The sequence below is a fragment of the Apus apus genome, chromosome 10, assembly GCF_020740795.1.
Source record: "Apus apus isolate bApuApu2 chromosome 10, bApuApu2.pri.cur, whole genome shotgun sequence".
NCBI classification, from domain to species: Eukaryota; Metazoa; Chordata; class Aves; order Apodiformes; family Apodidae; genus Apus; species Apus apus.
Genome location: NC_067291.1, coordinates 17,308,223 through 17,318,523, shown reverse-complemented (window position 1 = coordinate 17,318,523; position 10,301 = coordinate 17,308,223). Strand labels below are relative to the sequence as shown.

Below are 10,301 nucleotides of genomic sequence, written 5' to 3'. Positions count from 1 at the left end.
ACTTTAATACTGTTGTGCCAAAACAAGATTAAGTTTATGGGTGCCAGAGCATAATTCTCCACTAGCTGTAGATGCTGGCTTTGAAGGAATTAGGTGATCTGCGTCTTCTGCACCGTATCAGCTGTCTGGGAATTTTTCTGACCATCAGTTCTGACTTTTTTCAAGCTGCTTTCTGCGTAATAACACTAGTCTGTCCCCTGCTCACCAAAGCACAGGCTGTTTTAGCAACCTATGACAGAAGCAATTGCCCTGTCAGTTTGTGTGCCTGTCCCTGATGTGGCTGTGTCTCCTGCCAGGGCATCCTGATAACCTGCCAAGAAGGTCACACAGCACATCCTCATGCACGCTGTGATGGCTGAAATGATGAGGAACAGCTGGAGGATCCAGGAACCACAACCAACTCAGGATACAGCATCCAAAGGTCTGAAGGTAGGGAAAACAGCTTTGTGCATTTGACAGCAATCAGAATACAAACATGGTCCCGGGAGGCAGGAGGACATTTTAGTGAGAAGGAGAGGGGCCAGTGCAGCATGAAACAAAATGACTGTTTCTGAGGTACCTGTAATGCTGTAGGAATACATGTTTTATATGGCAACACTGGGCTAAGCAGAGAGCTACTCCCTCTAATCTCTTTGAGAAGTCCTTATTTCTAAGGAATAGCTTTCCAGAGAAAAAAAGATGCTTGGCGTTTGGATGGTTGGGAATCTGCTGTCGTTGCAGCTTGGGCAGTAGCAATGGAAAATCTGGTGGATAATCCACCTGATGCTCACTAAAGCCTTCCAGAAATGGGCAAGCAAATATGTTTTTTCCTATCTTAATCCCTGAGCTTGTGTTAAGGGATATGTGAGTTGAGCAGCAATGCAGTGCCTGGCTGAAGCGGTGACACAACCCACAGCAACTTCATGCAGCTCCCCAGTGCTGGGCAGTTTTCTGCCCCTTTTCCTTCTTCCCATTCAAAGTCCTGATTATATGCAGCTATAACAGCACATTGTGACTAACGTATGAAATGAAAATCCCTGCCTGATGGCACGAAGATCTTAGACAGCTACTCTGCAATTACTGCCTCGCTACAATTTCTGCCGGGTGGGGTGTTCCTTAACCCACACAATGCCGAGCGCAGGCAATTTACTGCAGAGGTAAAAAAAAATCTCTCATTAAACACACACCATTGAAGCCCAAGTAGTTTCCCAGCTCCTGTTTCTCCTTGGTGCAAAGCCTTGGAGCCTGGCTGGGTGGCTGCCCAGGGGCAAGATCCCCCCTCTGGTGTGAAGAGCAGCAGTGGTGGTGGGAGGTGACCCGTGTGCCATGCAGAGGCTGCCGTCTGCTTCGCTCCCTGCGCTGCCCAGCCAGGGGATGGACCCGGCTGCTGGGAATACTGGTGGGATGATGGGAGGTTTGGAACTGAGACAATCTAGTGAGTAGCCAACGGCCTGAATTTAATAGCCATTTCATTCCCGGTAACAGCAAAACCCCTGGGGACTTGGCACTCCCTCCCACAGGATGATCTGTTGAATACTCTGCAAGATGCTGGACTGCATTCTCTCCGCAGCAGCATCAGGTGCTTGCAACTGCTGCAGGGGGCAGGCAGGGCCAGTTGGCAGCAGCGTGGGTGTCGTGCAAATGTGCTGAAGTAGCACTGACACGGGAGCTCCTGCCAGGGCCCTGCCTGCAGCAGGCTAGGCAGGCAACAGAGCTATCTTTGTGCAGTGTAATTTACTGACAGCCCCAGCTGTCCTGTCTCCTGTTTGGAGGTGGTAGAGACCCCCCACAGAGGTGCCACAACTGTGCCAGTCAGGGTGAATCAGACTCTCCAAACTGCCACCACCACCCAGGTGGTTGGCTTTCTCCAGCTGATGATCTAAGCCAGGAGATGGCATCTGTGCAGCCCAGCTCAGGCCCACCAGCTCTGAGAGCTGCGCAGAGGGAGGAACAGTGTGGGGAGCAGGTGCTCCAGGGGTGCTTGTGAGCCTGGCCAGGGGTCAAGTGCTTTTGTGAAGAAACACGCCAGAGATGGTCTGGGGAAGGTGGTTTTCATCCCTGTCGCTGAAGACTCAGTTCAGCCCAAGAGAACATGAACGTGTCTAAGGACGTGGGAAGAGTCCAACAAAAAGCCCACTGGTTTACTGATTTTTCTTCCAAGAGAAGGACAGTGTGCATTTAAAATGAGTTAATTCTCTTCCCGCATACCCTAGTTCATCCTTTATATTTTTCCACCTATAAAGCTTTGTTTTCCCTTGGAATATTATGATTTGTAAAAAACATGTTGATGGGGAAACAACACAATAATATGTTACCCAAGGAGAAATATTTGTATATACAGCAAGAATTTAACCTCAACCACTCAGTTCACCTATTCATGTGTGATTTATATTGCCCCAGGCTCTGAGGCAGAGTGAACACTGACACCCTTTGATGTTGAAAGAAGCCTCGTGACTGGCCTTTGGAGAGATTTGTGATGTCTCTATCAGCCTATCAATGGAAAACCAGGCAGCAAATCCAGGCCCCCTAAAGATTTCTAGGCCTTGTGGGCAGAAGCGTTTTACCTCCACCGAGTACAAGACAAGCGGTTGGTCTAACTGTGTGGTCACAGGGCCCTGTGCTGTAGCTGGCATCTCACATCTCTCCATGACCTTTTAGTCCAGAAGAGGTGCCAGTGTCAGTGATGGGAACACTTAGCAAATGCACACCCCAGGGTGAAGGAGTGCTTTGGTTTTTTCTGGCAGTCTGGTAGGGATGTGATCACCCATGGCCAAAGTGAGGCATCAACCTTGATTATTAGAAATGGAAAACATTTTCTTGCACCTGTTGAGGGGTAAATAAGCTCTCCTCATTTCCGTGGTATCAAGAGTCCAGGCTTTTCCATGGGGTGAAATAGTCTTGGGCAGGTTTGACATCCCACATAGGAAAGGACAACACTGCAACAACAGAGGCACCAGCAGTGTATTCTGCTCTGGACATCACAGGTACAGAAACATACCATGCCCTGAGGTTAGTGATGGAAAGCAGGGGGCAAGAGGAACAGCACTTGATGCTCCTTTTGAGTTAAATTCCCAGGCAATTTGTTGAGTAACACTTTGGAAGACAGGATTAAAATTCAGTGCATTGCTGATAGGCTGAGGAAATGACTTGAGAACAGTAACGTGTGAGATAATAAAGACAGCTGTAGGATGGTTTACACAGAATTAGGGACTGTTGGCTAGGCACAGCAGGATCTGAGGAGTACTGGGATTATAAACTGAAGATGCATCTGAAATATGATGCTATTGCAAAAACAAAGGAGCAGTGCTCCATGCTCATACTGAGGCTAAGAGCTCCTTTGAATCAGGTGTGTCCAAGGCTGCCGCTCAACAGGAGAGGTACAGAAACCATCCAAGGGCTTGGAAATTAAGAGCCAGGGAAGCTGTTATGTAACCCTTGGCAAAGAAAGACTAAGGAATTGCCTGTGAGGGACAGACTGTAGTAGCCAAGGACTGAAGCTGCTTCCTGGTTGTGAGGAACTTAAAAGTGAAGCGGCAGAGGAGGAAAAAGGGCAAGGACCCCAGTGTCACTAAATGCCTTGCCCTGGACAGTAATCCTGCTCAGTCTCCTCATTTATGTCTGGTTCATTTTACATGTGATGGAGACAAAAAGTTGTAACTTTCTGTTTTTTAAAGCCCAATTCTGTTGGGCAGCAATGAAGGGGAAAGAAATATGGCAATAAATTTCTTTGCTGCTCTGGCTGCAGCACTGAAAAGCACTCACACCTATAGCATTAGTGATGCCATATATTGTCCTTAAGTTGCTCTTGTCCCTTTGGAACCTCCAACACTGGCATTGTCCTTTCCTGTCTCCTCCCTTGTGCCCTTCAAGTGAAAGGACAGTAAAGTCACTGGCTTAAGGGTTGGCATGGAATATCTGAGGCAGGAGAGCAGACATACACAAATTTGCCTCAGTGCAAGAGTAGAGAATAATTGTGGGTTCTGATTTTCCAGGGAGCATCTGTGGGGAACTAATAGTCTAGACTTGTCCTTTTTGAGGCCTAATTACATCTCTCTGTTCAGCTATAAAAACAAGAGTCTGTAGCATCACAAGGGAAAATGAAAGCTATTGGCCTGTGTTCTGCATTTAATAGGATGTCAAAATTTAAAGCACAGTCTGGCTGGTTTTTGACTGAGGTTAGAAAGGAAAACACAACTAATTAGGCCATTTCTGAATATCCCTCTCTGCCTAATGACTGTAGACCTGCAAATTTTAACATACTGGGAGTCCCAAACTCTCTGATCAGTTCTTCTGTCTGGATGGGAGGGGCCCTTCCTGCCGATGGGATTCAGACTTCACTTGAGCAATGTCACTATTAGTGGGGACAGTTCCCTGGGAAATGCCTTGTGCCATTGTACCTCTTCTCCATGTCAAGGAGATGGAGAAATAGAAGTAGGGCTTCAGGTGTAAGGAGATGCAGCTGCAGAGGAGCCAGGTGCTCCATGGGAAGTGTCACACACTGTTGATCAAGTAGGATTTTTCAGTTTGCCTTGAAGATTAATTTCTAAAGTCTTTGAGATTGAAGGAACATTTGGGAATTACCTTGTGTATGAAATGCAGGCTTTACTCTTTGGGTGTCATGGTCCTTGAATCATTGTAACACACAGTAGTCTCCAACATAAGAAGTCTGGGACCTAGGATTCACCTGAAAAACACCTCAGACATCTTATATGTGAGCTAAAGCAGTTTTTTTCCAAGCTTTTTCTAGCCTAGGTGCTCTTCCATGTGCATTTCCACATGGCACCCAAGTTCTGATCATTAACTCTGCTCCCAGACCCTTAAATCTGCGTCCTCCTCATTTGCAATCCTTCATAACACCAGAGGACCTCACCATCATGTACCTCTACAAAGCCTGAGACAACACAAGGTAATGGCCTATACTGAAATGACTAATGCATTAATTACACCTTTGAGTCTGCTTTGTCAGAAATGTTAGATGATGTCCTTGTGCCTTCCTCTGTCCTTTGAAAATTAGTTTGAGGGCTTTTCTCATTGAAATAATTTCTTGGAGAGACCTGCAGTAGTTGCAGGTCCCTTTTACCTTTCCCTTGTCAGCTGCTCTCATTCTGAACCAACGCTGTGCTCAGCTGGCTCCTCATGTTTTACAGATGAACTGAAATAAAAGTGGAATTTCTCCAACTGTGAGAGAAAGGAAAAGGAAAAAAAATAACTGTATGTAAGATTTTTTCATGCAAGTCCCACATCCTTAGTTTTGCCCTCTTTCTTGACATGGGAATTTGACTGTCTTCTGCTTGGATATTCTAGAGAACCTTTCAGGTTTTCATTATTCTTTTCTGACCTGACTTGGGGTTAGCTGGGAAACGGTCAACTTTGCCTCACAGTCAAAACTAAGCACTGCAGTTCAAACCCCAAGGGCATCAATGGGCAGGAAAAAAAAACGTGGCCTCAAAATGGTGATACTTTTTTTAACGTCACTTCTGCAAGGTCTTGCAGAGGAATTTGAGGCAGGAGAGTCAGTGATTCCAAAAGAAAAAGATCTTTCCAGGAGTCAGCCTGAAAAGAAAGACAAAGGGTGTAAAAGAGGGTAAAAGGAGAGAGATGTGTATAACCCAAAGGAGCTTAGGAAGCAGAGAGAAATAAGAGCACCTGGATCTCCTTGGTGACTGCCAAAATACCGTGTGACATTGCCTCAACGCTTGCATGGAGCTTTATTGCCATATTTTCCAATAACTGCACACTGATTTCACCCACAAATAACAGTTTCTGCAGGCACAGCCAACCCATGTGTGCCTCTTCCCAGGCTGCAGCTGGGGAAAAAGCAGCTTGGGACCAGTACTGGAAGCAGAGAACAGCTGCTCACTAGAAAATCTTGTCTAGGCAGACCATTCTTCTCCAGCTTTGTATGGAGATGCCTAATTTTGATGGACCTGCAGATGACATAGACCAACATCCACAAAGGACTTGGCCATGGCTTGGAAATGTCTTTAGCCTTGAGTCTGTTTTGTGTTCCCAGTTGTAGAACTGATCCCACTAAAAATGAGGGTGGCAAAAACGTGGCCTTTCTACGGATTATTCCCAATGACCATCAGCTTTATTAGGGAAAGATCTGGGCAGGAGGCAGTAGCTTTTTTTGGTGTAAACCCAAAGATGATGTCCATAAAGGTGGCCTGTCCACTTCTAAGTCTTCTAGACTGGACAGGGACTGGTCACATGGGCTGCTTTCTAGGGCCCTTGAGCACAAGCTTCCCAAAGCTTACCAGGAAGCTCCTTAGATAAGGCCTCTAGCTGTATTTTTAGGAAAGCCTTTGAGAATGGTCTTTTAACCTCAATGCTCATTTAAGTCTTCCTGAATCTTGGAGAATCTGAACGTGTGCTTAAATAATGTCCTGCTTGCCAGCTGCAGCCCTCAGTTGGACACTGCTGCCAGTTCAGCAGTGATGGCCTCTCCCAGTGTGAGGAATGTGCGAGTTAGGCAGCGCAGGAAGAACAAAATGAGAAATTACTGCTTCTGAGAGGACCATCAGTTTGTTTGCTGTCCCCCACCAGCTCCTTCCTTCTGCAGATGTTCATCAGGGCTTCTCCAATCAGCACAAAAGCCTTCCTGGCTGCCCCGTGTTTAGCACAGCTTGTCAGGAGCTACTGAAATGGCACATCTGAGCACTAAGGCTCAGGTTAATTTTGAAGTTTTAACCTTGACCAAGGCAATCAGAAACTGCAAGTAAAATACAGAGTGCTTACAAAGGAAGGTGAGAATTAATAACCATGCAGCTCAAATTTAGCATAAAAAGTTACAAAAAAGGAATTATGGAGATAGGAGGGTCTGGGGTTTTTCCCTCCTCTGTTTTCTTTGCCTTTTAATCTATGCCAAAAAGATGACATAAAATTTACCCCTGCAAGTTGCCACTTAAATGAATCCAAGTCAAATAACGCACAGGGAGCAACAAAGCAACCCAGCCCGCTCTGCTCTGCAGTATGGGCATTTAACTTGTGTGTAGAAATTCCAGGAACTGAAAAAAGCTGGGGCCATTTCACACAGACATCCCCACACAAGCCTCCCTCCTGCAGCAAATGTTTTGGTAGGTTTGGGGTTTTTTTTTTTGGACAGGGGGTGTACAGGGGGGAAAAAAAGGTCAACAAACCCATGTTAGATGACGGCTCAGATTCCTCAGCTACCAAACGCAAGGGCCGAGCAGAACAAAGAGATTTGCATTCTAAGTGATGCAGAGCAGCCAGCAGTGGTTTAATGTTGTGTTTGCTCTGTGATGTCTTCATCAGGCGCTCCAAGGCAGCGGCTCTGGCAGCCGCGGGTCCCCGCGAGCCTGTCAAACTCCGTTTCCATGGTTTTCCTTCAGGCAGCACCATCGGCAGACAGCACAGAAACGGACCCCTGCAACCTGTTTTGAACAGTGTCTCTGATGTAGGGCCCCAGAGCGGGCATCAAACTAGCAACAAGCAGCAAGAAAATAACAATTTTGCTTTTCGCAGGTGTCAGTGCAGCAAACAAAAGGCTGTTTATAAAAGATGCAACATCCCCTTTTTTGTCAGTGTTGGCAGCTTAAAGTCAGATGGGCAGCCTTGAGTTGAGGAGGAGATTTTGGAGGGGCTGTGCTGTGAGAGAGGGAGCTAGTATTGAAGATTTCAAATGGTTTCCTCTTTAAACCTTTAGCCTCACTAAATAGGGCCTTCTCATCACCTAACTAATAGCTATTAATGGCATTTCAGTTATTCCATTTGAATCAATTAGGAAGGCTATTCTCCTCAAATAATTACAAAGTGTAAGGGTCTCACTCTTCCCTCACCTTGAAGGGCACTCTTGCATTTGAATAAAAAGTTAAGAACCTTTAAAGCATCCGAAGCCACATTTGAGCATTGATACTGAATAGTCAAGAGCCAAGAAAGACAACTCTATGGTCTTTTTGCCTGTGAGCAGCAATGACATGGAAGCACAGTGTGTGCTACAAGAGCAGAAGTCAGGAGAGCTAACAGCCAGAGCCAGCTGGAGTAGGGAATTTCTGAACAACACTGGTTAGGGGAGCTTCACCTCTTGGTACCTCAGCTTCACCATGTGTGAAATTTGGGTAACAATTATTTTCTTCTGTAGTGAAGGACATGGGGTTTTATGCCCAAATATGGTATAAAGCTCATGGTTACTCTTCCAGAAACTTTGAGAGTAGACTGATTTAATTATTTACCTATAATTAAGTGGCTATTGATTGCACAATATCTGCATATGAACCAGTCTGAAGTCACTGGCTGTGTTCAGAGATGGGGAGTGTTGAGGAGGAGAGAGAGCTTTCAAACTGGTTATGGCATAATCATAATCATTTATTATTGTTATTATTATTATTATTATTATTAGTAGTAGTAGTAGTAGTAGTAGTAGTAGTAGTAGTAGTAGTAGTAGTTTTGGACTTTAATTGATCTGTTAAATAAAAGCAGAGCATTTTAAAAATGGATACCATTTCTATTTACAGCACTGATTAGCACCAGGACAAGGCCAGGTACCTCCATACTCACAGTATAGACAAAGTATTAACAGATTCCAGCATTGCTAACTGCTGTGTACAAGGTTTCTATGTCCCAGCAATAGTTAAATTCCTTTTCCACAGATAGAAACAACACATTTGTTCCCAATGTATTACTGTATAGTGCAGAATTTGCTCTGACTTTCTCAAGAGCCAACTGTAGGGCAGAACAAATGTTCAATGAACTGAGCAGTGGCTGGCATGAAGGGACGGGGTGAACAAGCTCCAGACTCTAGCACAGATTTCTTTTGATCAGAGGAACTGCTCATGACTTTTGTTCAGTGCCTCATGATGAAGAAAAAAAAAAAAAAAATCGTCTGGTGGGAAAAAAAAAAAAAGCGCCTGTGTCACAGTGGAGTCAGAAGCTGGCAGTTGTAGTGCCTGGACTTTTTTTAATGAATACTTGTGTTTGCAGGGTATTGCATGATCCTACCAAATGTGGCTTTGTATTGTTTCCCAGTTTCAAAACCAGCTGTAAGTGAGGTAAGTTAGAGCAAAAAACCAGGCACAGTGGAACTGACTGCATTCAAGAATGGTTTGGAGCCACACTCCTGTGTAGCAGAGTAAAGAGGACATGTCCAGGGAATTACTGGAGGGAATTGGGAACAGTTGCTTTAGAACTGAGGGCTTTTGAAAAAAAACACTCATCTTCTCTGTATAGCTGCACTGTGATTCATGGATGGGGACTGAGTTGGAGGGAGGGGTGCTTAGGAGGTGCCAATCTTGTAGTCTCTCCATTGCTCTGTGAACTCTTCTAAACTTAGGAGATTTACAGTTGTGTTTATTTTGGGATAAGAACAGTTTCAGAATTGGACTCGTCACCTGCATGGGCAAGATATGAGGGCTGCCTCAAGATTTGAGGGGGTATGGAGAAACAGGCTGCAAGTGTAGACAGGGGGAGCCTCACCTGGTGTTCTGGGAAGCCACTGCCTGCCCCAGCAGAGGAAAACTGCAGTCGGGGACAAAACATTGCTATTCCAGAGTGAGATTATGCACAGAGTTACTCCAAGAGCTGAGCAGGGAGAATGGTATTAACCTCTTGTGTGCTGGGAACCAGGTAGCACCCTTGAACCCCATCACCAAATTATTAATGATTCTGTAGGATCTCCCTCCTGTGGGTGCATTCCCATGCTTTGATTTTGCAGCACAAACTCACCATTACCATAACTATTGTTTTATTTGTTATTATTACTTTTCAGGCTATTAAAAGTTTTTTAGAGGAGGAAAACAGCCTGCAGAATTCTGCCAGTAAAGAGGGATTTATCATGTAAGAAGTCTTTCTAGGCTGTCAAGATTTATATTATTCTTTGGAGATGCAGTTGAGAAAGGTGAAAACTAAAATCAAAAAGGACAAAGAAGTTAGCAGAGCACAGTGTGCACGAGATATCCTGAGCAGAGAAAACACACTGGATGACACAGGGTGAAACAGAAGTGGGAAAAAGTAATTTTATCTCAGCATTTGCTTTGGCTGACTTCTCAGTTGCCAACATATTAATGGCTCTTCCCCTAGCAACTACAGAGCTTCCAACATGCAACTATTCTTTGGTCATAAAGACAAAAAATGGAGTTTGCCAGAACAGAGCTACCCCATCCTGGGCTGCTGACAACAGTCCCAGACTGGCCATATGCTCTGCTGCACTCAGAAGTGGTAAAGCAACATTTTTTCTCCTGCTGGTGCTGGTGGTGTCCCTGCAGTTGTTATTGTTTCCATCCAGACCCTCTCCTCTTCCCTGGAGCTCCTGCCTGCTCTGTTTCAGGCTGTACCCACAGCAATGTCACAGCTCCTGCACGCCGAGG

At 45.3% G+C, this 10,301-nt stretch overlaps 1 long non-coding RNA gene across 1 annotated transcript in view; it reads left to right on the top strand.

Annotated features, from left to right (window-relative positions):
* The first annotated feature begins 343 nt into the window (after positions 1-343).
* The window catches only part of LOC127388684 (uncharacterized), a 29,112-nt gene continuing 19,154 nt past the window's right edge, over positions 344-10,301 (top strand). The window contains exon 1 of the long non-coding RNA XR_007890431.1: positions 344-429. This is a non-coding gene — a long non-coding RNA (uncharacterized LOC127388684). The remainder of the gene's footprint in view (positions 430-10,301) is intronic.